General features: G+C 37.9%; 1 protein-coding gene across 5 annotated transcripts in view; it reads right to left on the reverse strand.

Annotated features, from left to right (window-relative positions):
- Positions 1 to 11,645, reverse strand: part of arap1 (ArfGAP with RhoGAP domain, ankyrin repeat and PH domain 1) — a 75,785-nt gene extending 64,140 nt beyond the window's left edge. For all 5 annotated transcript variants that reach the window (XR_003937117.1, XM_030152093.1, XM_030152092.1 and 2 more), the window contains exon 1: positions 11,522 to 11,645. The gene's annotated coding sequence lies outside the window, so the exon portion shown is untranslated. The remainder of the gene's footprint in view (positions 1 to 11,521) is intronic.
- Between the last annotated feature and the right edge of the window lie 2,869 nt (positions 11,646 to 14,514).

Genomic DNA, 14,514 nt, shown 5'->3' on the forward strand with positions numbered 1-14,514 from the left:
ACATCTGGGCAGATGTGCATATAACACAGCTGCTAGAAAGGACACAGAAAAACTCCGACGTTTTCAGCTTGTTCAGCGAGAGAATGATTAGGATGACGGTTAGATTTGTCTGTTGTGCTTGAAATAAAAAATAATAAACGACTTCATCACCCCCAGCAAACTTTACCTGCGTTAAGGAATTCTGTCCCTGGCTAAACTCAACGGTGATATAGGATAAATACGCATAGGTAAGCAGTACGGAGCACTAATGCTTTTGGAGAACAGTCTTTTCATATACTAGTAGAATTCACACTTCAGACCTGTTCTGTCTTGCGTGAATCAGACCAACAGTCACAACATGATGTGCACACATGAGCGCTGTCCTCCATAGCTGTCTTGCCCTGTGTCTTCGTCATTACCTCCGCCAAGGAGGTTATGTTTTTGCCAGGGTTGGTTTGTTTGTCTGTTTGTTTGTTTGTTTGTCTGTCCGTTAGTGTGCAACATAACTCAAAAAGTTATGGACAGATTTGGATGAAATTTTCAGGGTTTCTTGGAAATGGGATAAGGAAGAAATTATTAAATTTTGGTGGTGATCGGGGGTGGGGGGGGGCACTGATCAGCCTTGGCGGAGGTCTGCCCTCTCCGAGTGCTTCTAGTTGAGAAATGAATTCTACAATACTGTAAACCTGACGTTGCATCAAACGCTCTTGCTGCTCAAACACTTGTGCAGACGTCTGCATCTGTAAAAACCACTATGACGATAACAAAAACAGCACGCAAAATTTCCGTGATTCTGTCCTTTCACTTTGGACTGAGCGCTTTAATGGACACTGCTCATTTCTGTCCAATGGATGAACGACCTCAGCACACGTGGTTTTGTTTACAGATTTTGGTCCACTTACAAAAATGTACAGTGTGAATACGAACCGCACCAAATTAAAAAAAAAAAAAAAAAAATTTGGTCTGGACCAAAGCAAGTGAACTATCGGACTTTCCTGGTGTGAATACACCCTCAGTCTGGTTATATACTTACATCTTAGACTGGACTTTATTACAAAACTAGCTTTGAGTTTTTGTTTTTGGTTCAAGCCATATTGGAGAAGCAGGGCTAAACATCTAAAGAAAGAAAAAAATTAAAGAAAAATGTTGGACTCACTTTAGGAAGCTGCTGTATAATCCATCTTCACACACAGGGCCTGATTTACTAAGATTGTAAATAACAGGTGCAAATGTGCTTCCTCGCACTAAAAAATGAGTGTGCTATTTATTTGCGTGTCACGGGTGATCAACTAAAATTGCCTGCGCAAATGACAACAGGCGCAAAGTCTTGGAGATCACCCTAATTAAATGAGGGAGGGAGAGAGAGAGAGAGAGAGAGAGAGAGAAAGAGAGGGAGAGACATTTCTCAGGAGTCGGGTCCTGTCTAATGGTGATGTGCCACTGGTGGAAGTGGGCATGGGGGCAGGCCCATGAAGTGGGGGGCCAAATGTCTCAAATTATTATTTTTTTCTCTCGTCATTCCAAAAATGTTGATGTGAAAAGAACAGATTGGTTCTCTGCATTGCCTTTGGTTGTGCCTCTGCGCCTGCTGCCAGTTTTGCGCGAAGCTGTGCCAGTTAAAACCTGCCTTTCAGACGTGCTAAATATAGACGCAAAATCAGCCACCACAGTCAGTTTCAGGTTTGGTAAATCACAATGCACACGCTAAATAAATATTTGCATTTACTCCCCCCAATAATTTTGCGCATTCTGGCAGAAATGCCCATATTGCATATTCATCAGGGCAAACACACTAAATGGGTTGCACGAGCTATTTTGCCCATTTGAGAGGCGCAAACCTCAGTGCACCCTGTTAGTAGATAAGCTTCAATGTGTTTTTGCGTGTGCAGTCAAGTTTGCGCACGTTTTTACATGCACAAACCTTTAGTAAATCAGGCCCATATGTTAACAGCAAAATACAGATCATGTTCCTAGAAAATGTATCCAATAAAACAAAAGAACAAAAACTAGAAGCACTCGGAGAGCGCAGACCTCCGTCAAGGCTGATCAGTGGCCCCCCCCCGTGGGCCCCCCCCACGCCAAGGAGGTTATGTTTTTGCCAGGGTTTGTTTGTTTGTTTGTCTGTCTGTTTGTTTGTCTGTCCGTTAGTGTGCAACATAACTCAAAAAGTTATGGACAGATTTTGATGAAATTTTCAGGGTTTGTTGGAAATGGGCCCCCCCGTGGGCCCCCCCACCCCCGATCACCACCAAAATTCAATGATTTCTTCCTTATCCCATTTCCAACAAACCCTGAAAATTTCATCAAAATCTGTCCATAACTTCTTGAGTTATGTTGCACACTAACGGACAGACAAACAGACAGACAAACAAACAAACAAACAAACCCTGGCAAAAACATAACCTCCTTAGCGGAGGTAAAAATAATCATCCTTATCAGTGATCACTTCTGACCCTCAGTCTGATGGTGTATCTGCCTCATCTTCTGTCCACATTTACTATTTTTCTCTTGTTTTGGAAACAGATTGCAGAGAGTAGGAGAGAGAGACAGGAGGAAATGTGCTGTGGTTATATCTTCTATATATATATATATATATATATATATAGATAGATATATATCTTCCTCTTAAACATTCCAACATTTTGCAATGATGTTCCTTTTTTTGCTCATTTATGTATGCTTATAACTGCTTTGAAACACTGAGATAATACTTTTGGGTTTTTTTTTTATCCTCACTAAAGCCCCTTGCTCTATCCATTCACATGAATTCTCACAGAGGAGAGGTGAAGTTTGACTAGTTTTGTTTACAAACAAAAGCAAGTTATACAGTTATATAGTACTGGGATTGCTATAAACAACCTATACCAACCAAATTGCATTCAGACTGTATTCTCATTGGTGTAACATATAATTTTTTTATGTAAACTTGTAGCCCATCAAAGACCCATCAGCTGCCAGATGACAAATGATTGAATAGTATTAATATATCACATGACCCTGACTTCAGTGGGTGACTGGAAGTGATGGCTGTGGAGGCCGAGTGTGTGAACACACACTAAGCCACACTTTTCAAACTGAGACATTCTATTGGCCAGTGACTCAGTGTGCTAAAATGAGTGCAATTCATTTCCTGTCAAAAATTTCCTCTAACAGGGCAAAGACCATATAGCTAGTGCAAGGGACAGTGTGAATCTGAGTTCCTATTTTTAAATTGAGGAACTTAAACGTAGTTCACATAAGAGTCTGATTACTCTTCAGTTGTGTTCATGTGTTGCGGAGTGTCTATACACACATTAATACACACACATAAGCAGACACAGACAAGGATAAAGCTGATTAAGGGCTTTTCTGGACCAAACTGCTGAATTTATAAATATTGCCCAGTCAAAGATGCTGAACCTGCTATTTAAATCTCTGAGTGTGCGCTAATGTGTGTGTGTGTGTGTGTGTGTGTGTGTGTGTATGTGTATGTGCATGTGTGTTTTTCTGTATTTGTGGGAGAGTCATCTCTGTGTGGACAAGTTCTAAAGACTTGAGCTGATGAAGTAGGTGATGGAAACAAAGATATGTACGCATTTGCAAAGTTTCTATGAATAATGAAGCACTAGTATTAGCTATTAAATCATAACAAGTGCATTGACCTGTGGGGATTCACAGGTTCTAGATGTGGTAGTGTTTATGCTGTTGTGTATTCGTGCATGCTGTACCACATTTGTCCACCAGTCACCGCCAAAGCATTCTGGGTATAGCAATGTGAATGTAAGGCTATTGTATTCCAAAATTACTAATATCTCCCTAAATATTGGTCCTATCAACTTGTCGTTTTTGCTAGTCTGTTCCTTGACCAAAAATACATAAGAATGCCAAACTGCATTAGTCAGCTCTTTCTGGATTTTGTGTGAATCCCCAGACACACATTCACGCACGCATGCACACAGAGGTCACTTGGCTTTTATAATATAGACACAAAGGATGAGGAGCAGGTTTAGTGTGATTAATCTAACAGAGTCAAAGTAGTGCTCTGTAGAACCATTAACAGGAGTCAGGAAGAGTTATGAATATAGACACAGACCTTCCTACATGACAAATATGACTGAAACCAGGACCCTTGAGGTTCTATTAACATTATGTCAAATATTTCACACTTTATGAGCAGGCAGCACCTTTAATTTAGTCTGTGAGGCTACACACTGTCGCATTTGAAAGAACAAATAGAGGTTTGGCTTGGCATTATGACCTTCATCCTTAAAATTTAGGGGGATTTAAGGGAAGCAATTACAGACATGGAATATAATTTTCATATTACTGTCATCATTATCACCATAAAATAAGAACTGTTGTGTCTTTATTACCTTATCTTGAGCTGTATATATCTACAAAAGGAGTGGGTCACCTCCATGGACTCTGCCATGTTTCTAAAGCTCCTGGGAAGGACCTTCCTCCATTCATTTTTCCATTAGTTGGTGAATGTTATTTGAATAATGTCCTCTTAACCAAAAAGGCTAGAATAGACAAGCTGAACACTGACACAAACAGTGGTGGTGTGTATTTTTAGTGGCCACCTAGATCTTGTGAGGTCAGACACAAGATCAAGGCAGTGTAACCTCACCACCAGATGTCACTAAATAACACAAAATGAACCTTAAATGGACAACCCTGTCTTTTTTTCCTCATTCCTGAAAGAGTACACCCTACCACTCAGAGTAAAACAAAGCTGCCTTTTGTTACACACAACTAGATATTTACTCAACAATGTCAATGTGAACACAACATATTTGTACTTATCGTAATACTTGGCCCACTTCATCTCTTTTGAGTCTGTGTGCTTCTTGTCTTTTTGCAACGGTGAGCTAAACACAACACATATAAGGTTTTCTAGATGCACAGAGATAAAATTGATATTGATCTTTTCATGTGATTGCCAGTAAAACAGCAAGCAAGTGTATTTCCTAAAATGCATTTCTGCAGCTGCTTAAATCACCACAAAGTTTTCAACTGGACTGAAATTAAGGAACAAACAAACAAAAAAAAAAAATAGCAGTTACATTTCAAATTGTGTGTAGTCAGTGGAACTTGTCAGCTTCTTGTTTTCCTCAAGGCTTTTACTTCATTTTCTGCAGCCTCTGGCCGGCATTTTGCTCCCTGGACATTTCAATTCATTTCTGTCTCTACTCTCTCAAACTCTGTTCATCTCTCCCTCCCTCCCACTCAGAAATCTGCCAATAACAGGGTCTCTGTGCTGCCTTCACAATGGAGCATTCTGTTGCCTAAGCAAGTACACACACACAGACAAGAAGGAAGGAAACGCATGGTGGGGGCCCACTGCTCGAGTCTAGTCACACACTCTCCAACAAGTGCTCACCTAATTATTTTGTTTGTGTAGTTGTTGTGGATGTCTCATATGTTGGTGTTTCAGCCTTCATATTTAACACATACACACACACACTCAGGGTGTTGGATTTTCTCGCTGTGGTTGATCAGCGGTGGCTGACATCAGGTTGAACTCCTCTATTCTGCATGTGTGTCTCTACCATAGTCTGACTATAACAAAGTAAATTCTAAGAAAAAGGACCATTAAATAACACTAAACCACAACCTACACCTGACACAATTTTACCATATATTGCACTGAGCTAAAAAACAAACAAACAAAAAAACCCAAACAAACTACTTTTTACGAGTCAAGGCTGGAAAAGGAATAAGTCAGAACTTACAGCAATGTCTGATAATCTCATCCAGTGTTCACGTTTAAATGTGATGTTACTTTTACTCTAATGCAGACGCCTCCCTCTATATGTAGTCACAACAAGCAATATCCTGCCAACATTCTGATATAATTAAGTACACATTACAAGTAATTGGCTATTGATACTGAAATAAGAAAATAATATTTAGTTAATTCAGCCTTTTACTAGTAATCCCTCCAGTTTCACATGAAAACAGACACAAAATATTGTTGAAATATTATTCAAATGCATGTTTTTTGTTTCATTTTACACTCTGAAGAATGACACACACAACTTTTTAATCTTAATGCAAATCTATATGGATTCACAATAACAATCACCTGTCTTGATTACCAATAGGTATAGGTATGGGTATCTATCCCCCCATTTCTCTCTTCTCCTGTGATTTGTTAATTTGAACGCTTATCTAACCTTTAAAAAGGTAAATGGACTTGCATCTTTACAATGCATTTCAACCAAGATAGTAGTCAAAGCGCTTCACATTTACCCATTTCCATATAAATAAAAGCACATACATGTAAATGTATGTGATTTTAGGGGGAGCTGAGGATATTTGTTGCATTTCTTCTGCTGGAATTCCAGTGACTTCTTGTTGTTTACAAGACTTGAGCTGCTCAATAGGCCAGGGTGGCTATTATCTGATTCTTGTCTTCATGATGTCGATATAAATTCCCTGAATCTCCTTACAATACAATGTAAAGTAGATGAACTAAATCCTTTACAATTTTATATTGAGAAATTGTATTTTTAAACTGGCTGACAATTCTTTCAAAAAGTTTAGCACAAATTGGTGATCCACACAACCCAAACTTATAAAGACTGCAAAGATGTTCCTTTTATACCCATTCTCTTCTGTTACCAATTTACTGCTAATTGTGCATTCTATCAGAACAGTGTTACTAGCATATTTACTTGTACAGGGTCAATGAAAAGTCTGACAATCTTTTTGTCATATTTTTGTCAGTTAAATGAGGGTTCATATGAATAAATATTTCACAAATTTTAGTTATTATCTATTTATTTATTTATTTATTTATTTTTTGCAACATAATATTAATCAAAGACATAATAAAACAGTAAAGGTGCAGGGAGAGGCAGAAAGCCTAATATGGCTTGTTTTAAAGCCTCTACCTTAATAAATACATAAACATTATAAAAGTTATGAGACTTCCATAGTCCATACACATTCAGAATTCATTAAATTATTTGTAAATAATGTCCCAACTTTTATGGGTTGTAAAACCTTGTTGTAGATCATTCACTGATCATAGAGGTAAAGAGAGCATATGAGTCATAATGTTGGTTTGAGTGTAGATCCAAAAGGGAAGTGCTGCATTATAAAATGCGATGTAGTGTGAACATGAAGGCTGGGGTGCAAAGGCTTCACCCAAATTACTAAAGCTGCACTTCAGCTGTTTTGGAAAAGTGGAGGGAACAGCATAATTTACCATTTGCACACAGAAAACAGCAGCTCTGCAGTGTGAAGCTTTAAACTGAACTACATAGTCACTGTGGGACTCGGACACTGATGAGCCTCTGCCTCCACTACTAGTAACCAACAGCACATATTACTAATATTGTTGATTAAAATATTAACCTATATCAGAGACTTGATAAGCATTGAAATCACGAAGGGAAAACTACTTTTGTTTACTTTTCTTTGGACTTTGAAACTGGGCAAGTGGTCCTGGTACTAGGCAATGAAACTAGACTTGTCATAAAAAAAAAAAAAATCTATGAAAAACCACAATTTGAGGTCCCTAATCAAGATTTTTGAATTAGAAATAGATGATAAAGATTCAAAGAAAGAACACGCTGATAATTTCTGTATGCTTCTCACTGCAAGACCCCTTTCTTACACTGAAGATGAAATTATACATTGTGATTAAATATCAAAAGAGATCAGATAAGAAATGCTCTCTGCTATCTAACAAGAGTTCGGGTGGACACTAGAGAGAGATTTTCAGACCCTCAAGACCCTTCCAGCAGGGTGTGTTCTTATAAAGATATCTGAAAATCACACATACACATACACACAAAGGGAACATGACTCATGCGGCCAGCACTAGACACACTGCTGCTTTCAGCCCGCTTTCAATTAGAGCTGGATAGTGACTCAGTCCTACCAGTAAAGAAACACATCTGAACCATGTCCTCTAGCATTTCACACGAGGATTTCTTTATGTTTCCCATGGCAGCCCACTACTAAACCATCAACAATGTGTGACCTAGAGCACAACATGTAGCAAAGTCCATTATTCATCCAATAAATTCATCAATCTGTGACAAGCAATGTTTGACTTGAGTGAATATCGAGGCGTGGGTGTCATATTTTTCTCGTGTGCGTTCCCATTGTACTTATGTCAGTTGATATAATCTGTACAAACTGTGCATACCACAAACTCATGAAGAAGTAGGCTCTGGCCTCCCTCTACCTTGTTGACTCATATGTAGCCTATAGCATAAATGGGTCAATGGAGATTTCACCTCAGTGACTGACCACATTATACACGACTTCTAGCAGATTCAATTTAAATCCTCAACCATAAAGACCTTCCGATATCTGTTAATAGTATAGTATTAAAAATTACCGATACATGCTATTACAGGTTGGTCTATATCTGCTTCCTAATCTTGTTCTAGTTTTAATTGCATTTAATTGTGTTACAAAGGTTTTCAAATAATTAGTCGATCCTCATAGCCACAAATGAGTTTGATAAAATAGTAACAACCCCTCTTAAAGCAGCAGGAGGTGGAAATCAGTGGTGGAAAAAGACAGAATGTGAAAAGACACACTACACCTCTGCAGTTCTTTTCTTTGTGCACATGAAAAGACTAAATATAAAGATAGATGAAACGATGCCATTTGATGCCTCTTAGGAAGCGTAATGCCGACATATTACTTAAGGGAGCTGCAATGTTGCCAAAACAGAGAAGTAACATCATGTCTGACAGAATCAGTGATAAGTGCATAAAGCTGTTAATCACAAATTTAACTATCCTTCCTCCCTGAAAACATGCAAAACAGCTGAAGTCTTGCACTGGATAAATTATAATGAAGTGAAAGTTAACTATGCCCAATGATGCAGCCTGCATGTCACACATGGAAGATCTAACCAAACACAAAATAACTACACTAGGGATGCACCTAACACTTTTTTCCGTTTCAAAAATGCTTGATTAATCACACAATCATTTCACTTATAACAGGTCAGAAAATGGGGAACATAATGTCCTCAAACGTCTTATTTTGTCACAACCGAAAAATAATCACTTGACTGTCACAAATGGGGAAAGTAACCACAAAATATTCACATTTAAGAAGATGGAATCTCAGAACTTTAACCATTTTTATCTTTAAATTACTCAAACTGATTATCAGTTATCAAAACAGTTGCCAATTAATTTACTGTAGTAGTCAACAAGTAGCCAAATTGATTAATCACAACTACACCAGAAACATTAAGCATGCAAATGGGAGTATATTTTAAGATTCCAAGAAATTACTAATAACATGTTTCTATTTGTGTATTTAAAACAAATTGGAATTATTCCGTATGGTGAATATGATCTTGGTGGATCTATGATCTCTGATGGTCTGGTTTGGCACGCAGAAATCATTTGCTGTCAGAATGCTTGATGTGTCTTCTGAACTAATGAGATGCTTCTCTTCTAAACTCATTATGGAGTGACTCAAAACCAAGAAATCATGTGATGGTTGAGAAGGAGGACGACAATGTGAGAAAAACAGACTGAAATTTGGTGGACAAAAAAACAGATAGACACACAAGGACAATTGAACCATACATAAAAAACATAAGTTTGAACTAATTCAACTCAACTGTGGATGCAGAGATAAAAACACAGGTCGATGAGTACAACTAAGTCTGTGTCTTGATAAACTACAATGCATAATGATGTGCAGTGTGTAACTGAACTTCACAGTTTCTCACAGGACAGCATTATTTGTCTTTGTGTTACTCTCTGAAGTGATAAACTGGAACCTTTATAAATAAGAATTTATAGGATTATATAGGAATTGTAGGATTTTTATATATTATTATGGGATAATTATATAGGATTTATAGGAAATAAAGAATTTATAAGTTATATATTTATATAAGGTTATTTATTCATTGATCTGAGTACCTTTAGATGCCTTGTAGAACACTGCAGAATCTTTGTCCTATCCAGCACAATACTGTGTTTAGTCAGCAACTGAGTTTTCATGGTTTAGGGGTACACTACCATTGACTAAATACAGCATAAGCCAATGTGAAGGATCTAATAATCATACCAAACAGCGTCCTATTTTTAGACATTTAACCCACAAGCAAAAAAGTCTTTCAGTGCCAACATACGGAGTACATTTGTATTCAAAAGGAAATAATTGCAAACACAGGAAATATAAAGACTTTCATAATTTCCACAGAGCTGATCTGATAGCATATTTAAAGAGTTTCACTCTTGATCAGACGTTTTAGGTATAAACATGTAAATGAACCCCACCCTCAGTGTAAAAAAAATCAAAAATAATGGAGAAACATTTATTTTCTAAGATTTGTGAAAGATGTGAGCAGCTACAGGCTGTGAAATTTAAGCAGCAGTATATTTACTGCAGTTACAAGCCTTGGGTACTTTAACATTTTTCATTTTTAATTTTTCTAAATTTATACTTCTACACCTCATCTTAGGGGCAAATATAGTATGTTTTACTTGCTTAATTTGCTTGACAGGCTTTTCAGATCACAATCTTCTTACCCTTCTTTTCCAGTTGAATCCACGTATCTTCAAACATTTGTGATAAACTGAAGGATTGAGCGTTACTTTATGAGTTGAGGATACTGTATTGTCATCCTTCTTATGCTTGTTAACTTCTTTAAAAGCCGTCCAGATTAGAATATTACAGAATATGACACATTTCTGCAGATTAAACTACCAAACAGTAACTATAGAAAGTAATGACTCACACTTAAATATCTAAAATAGTAAAATGCGACATGTACATCATAATAGCAGCAGTCAAATAAATCCAAAAACATGATATATAATAATAAAACACTGAATGGCACCATTTCACTGCACATTCTAAAGTACATTGAGAACCTACATTTTTTCTCATAATACTTAAAGACTGAAAGAGGATTTGGAATGGAGAACTAGTAAAATGCAGTGACTAATTCCGCAGTGTGTTACCAGTACTTTAACTTAGGTAAAGCATCTACATGTCCTCCTGAAAAGTGTTACCACCTGTCACATACCCACCTGCACACAGACAGTCCAGAAAGTATGGGAAAAATTCAGCCAAGGATCAATTCTCTTCCGAAATCTTTAAATTAATTACAAAATCTTGATTGATGGCTAAAACACCCAGGCGGCTTAAGAGTAATGAATTCCACAGGGGATAAACAGCCAGGAATTCAGTCAGTCCGTTTCCTCTTAGGTTTTAAAGCCCGAATAAAACATCTAATAATAGATCACCATTTGATAGGCAAGACTATTTCCTTTTCTTCATTAATTAGTAAGCTGGTAAAAGCAGAACTGAAGTTATCACTTGACTTGGCTGCATTCAAATGGATGTCTTACTTTGTGTTCTTTGGTGAATTTACATGACTTAGTGTTCTTTAGCTAACGAGCTAACAGTGAATGAACGTTACCAAGACAACACAGTTACATTTTACGTCCGAACCACTATGTCCCTTTATGGGCTTAAAAACAATGTAAAGTTTGTCTTTTCATGGCACATATTTACTACGTTTCTGTTAAAAAGTTTCACATGTTCACAGTCCCCTTACCTTTTCCGTTGTGTGCAAGGGTCCAATTCGGTGAAATGTAATGTAGGTGTATGTGAAGTTAATAGAAGAGTCCAGGACTGCGACGGCAAATAGCGGATAACATTTTTCTCACGTATGAAAACCAGCAGCAACAACCCGGAGGCAAGCTATAGAAAAACACACACTTTGCTACCGGATACACACCTTTCACAATAAGGAGTAAACTGTCGCAAAGTTCTTGTTACGTTTTACTTTTTGGTAAAAACAACGCAACGCTTGTGCCCTCTTTGCTAACTATTGCTAACTTGACGCTACGGTAATTGCAAAAACTTCCGTAAGTCCGTCATGTGACCCCAAAAAGAGACTGGACAGCCCAGGCTATTTTAATGCAAATGTCCCTAAGCAAATATTATCCCTCTAGCTTTTTCTTTAATCCTCTATATTTATAATGCTTAGCAAAAAATAGATAAATAAATGAATAAAATCCATGGCATTTACTAATCACCATTCACTGACTTTAAGTATTACAATATGGAATATATTTACTCTGTTCCTTTGTTTACCTTATAACCTCATCATGTATTAAAATAATTCAGCAGTATGATCATCAAACATATTCTTATTTGTTTATTTATGGAGGTTGGTGCTGATGTGGCATTCAAATGAGAGTTAAAACCAACAAATCTGACACTTGTAAGATCACAGAAGAGCCAGAAGAGGGCAACCACTCACTGTAAAGACACCAAGACTAACAGACTGACAGAGAGAAGAATCCAAAAAAATATATATCAGTAACGACAAAATAAGGTCAGGAATGCTTTAATCTGTCTGAATTAATCTTTATGAATAAATACATAGATGGCATTTCAGCATTTTAAGGAGGTTAGTTACATGAAAAATAAGGTGAGTAAGGTGGTGGAGGCTGTCATGCATTAAAAGTTGTGGAGTTGCATTATTTAGTAGAAGATACTGTGATTATTAGAGATAATATAGACATGAGTCATTTTTTTTGTCATTGATGATATATCCTTTTATTTTAATTCAACCAAACAAACCTGATCTCATACTGAATATCAACATGCACACCTGATGGTAAAACTGAAGATTTTTTGCTAAATATAATCGCAAAGACTAAAATTGTGATTGTGTGTGTATTTGTAACTACCACAATCATGCCATAGGTTGTGGTAAACCAGGAGAGCATCCCACTTGTGAGCTGACACAGATAAAAGGATCGCATTTATTATTGTGCTCTGTCAGCCATTTAATGTTGTGTGTATGTGTGGGGGTGTGATATGTGCTTGTGTGTGTTGATGTGTTGCACTGCATTCGGGGGTTTGTTTCAAAGACCCAGGAGCCTGAGTAAACAACAGGCTCTATGACAAGCCAATGACTTGGCACTGTGTTAGTCATTATACCACTAACCTGGGGCAAAGACTGAGGGATCAGATGAAAAGGAAAAGGAAGAAGAAGGTAGTGAGTGGTAGAGAGAAAAAAAAACATAATTTTTGAAGAGAGAAGAAGCAACAATGAATCCAGAAGAGTAGGAGACTAGAGGAGAAACTAATAAATCAGGGACAAATGGAGATGAACAAATAAGGGGCAAAGAAAAAGACAAACGTGATGAAGGATGAGACTAGTGAAGACCAGTGTGAAAGAAGAGGATGGATAAAATGGTGAAAAGATGGTATGAAGAAGATCAAAATAGTGCAGAGAAAAGGACACGCAGCAGGTGAAATACAAGCAAAATAGAGCAGGGTTAAAAAAAAAAAAAAAAAAAAAAACTAAACAAAAGATGGAGGGAGAGGGAGCAGGAGAGAGGAGGAGGTGGGGCGGTGATGAGTCATCACCAGTCTATCAGCGCTGGTGGGCCGGGTATCTGTGGGGGTGGCAGTGTGACACATATGCAGAAACACACACACGGTGGGATGCTGGCCGTCACGCTGCTTATATGTCTCCTCCTGCTTTGGGGAAGAGGCGGGTGGAAGACAATACAGAGATGCCACTGGGACACACAGTTCACACACTCATGCATGTTCAGCCCTCCCCCGCAAACATAATGATGATGGCTGACCGAAAGGCCTCATTAAGGCTCTGAGGATGGATGGGCGGTTATGTACAAGGGTAGAGGGAGTAGTAGTCAATACAGCTGTGGGGAAAAGGGGCAGGACACAAGGATTGTAGTAGGTCTTTTTTTATATCGCCCGCATACTCTTTCCTTGTCTTCATCATTCATGCTTCATTAGGCAGTGCATATGCAGAAGCAGATGTTGAATAAAGGGACAGTAGATGACAAACACAAGCACTTTTAAAATATCATCTCCCTCCTACTGTGCCATATGAAGGCGTAAAAAGATAATTAATGGGATTTATTGCAATTTTCTAAGCTTATGAGGCTCATACATGTATAATGTGGCCTGTGTCACACAAGGCAAGTCAGTCACTGAAAGCACCACAGAAGAAGGAGCTGTTGCCCTTACACTGTACAGATTATGTGCATGGCTAATCAGGCAAATGAATAAGGGGTGGACATCCTGCAATAAGTCACTTCCTCTGTGACATGCATGCTCACATCTCTCTGTGCCTGTCTCTGGTGCCGACTCGATCTCAGAGTTGCCATGCCGACAGATTGGGGGATTCCTAATTCTGATCTAGGCCACTGCACGCACAAACAGGCTTCACACATGCAAATACATGGATGGATGCAATTCAACACACGTGCAAACATGCCAGTGAGTGAAAAACTGTTTATCAATAGGATGTATTTCATGGTGTCTACCTTTTCTAATCATGGCAGTTCAATCTAATAATCAATAATGGTGTGTGTGTTCATTTAGCACTGAAAGAATGTGAGTGAGAGCAGATCATCCTGTTAATCAGGTCAATGATTCTTAATACCTATTTTAACATCAGCACAGCCCCGCAGGCATAGTCAGATATACATCTAAGCACACTAAAATATACATATATAAACACACACAAGGTACATACAGAAAAAAGACTCCAGTCACTGA

This window comes from Sphaeramia orbicularis, chromosome 13 (genome assembly GCF_902148855.1).
Source record: "Sphaeramia orbicularis chromosome 13, fSphaOr1.1, whole genome shotgun sequence".
Lineage (NCBI taxonomy): Eukaryota > Metazoa > Chordata > Actinopteri > Kurtiformes > Apogonidae > Sphaeramia > Sphaeramia orbicularis.